The sequence below is a fragment of the Rhagoletis zephyria genome, unplaced genomic scaffold, assembly GCF_001687245.7.
Source record: "Rhagoletis zephyria isolate East Lansing unplaced genomic scaffold, Rhagoletis_zephyria_1.1 Rzeph_scaffold_48200, whole genome shotgun sequence".
NCBI lineage: Eukaryota > Metazoa > Arthropoda > Insecta > Diptera > Tephritidae > Rhagoletis > Rhagoletis zephyria.
In genome coordinates this window covers 851-1,230 of record NW_016205255.1, presented here as the reverse complement: position 1 = coordinate 1,230, position 380 = coordinate 851, and the positions used below count along the sequence as shown (strand labels likewise).

At 20.5% G+C, this 380-nt stretch overlaps 1 protein-coding gene across 1 annotated transcript in view; it reads left to right on the top strand.

Moving 5' to 3' along the window:
- LOC108355656 (cathepsin L1-like) overlaps window positions 1-380 on the top strand; it is a gene marked incomplete at both ends in the record, with an annotated part of 1,955 nt that overhangs the window by 919 nt on the left and 656 nt on the right. The window lies entirely within an intron of this gene.

Sequence of the window (380 nt, the reverse complement as noted above, 5' to 3'; positions counted from 1 at the left end):
AATTAAACATAAACAATTTTTGGTTGTTTTTGTTGTTGTCAAAATGATATTTAAAAACACTTTGGAATGTTATCAAAACAATTTTTTAATAAAATCAAATCTAGGTTACTAACATTTGTGCTTTGTTTTTAAACAATTTAAAATATTTATTTAAGTTTTTCAACTTATTTGTTTTGATTTTTGAATATTTGGACACAATAACTAACTATTGATAAGCAACTTAAAGTCAAATTTTTTGTTTTTGATCAGTTCAATTGTTCATTTCACTACATTAAGATTAGTGTTGTTTGGTTGATAGGCAATTACATAAAAAGAATGTTTAAGTTAAAACTCATTTTTTATCTTTTAATCTTTTGTTTGACAAAAATTAAATTATTGTT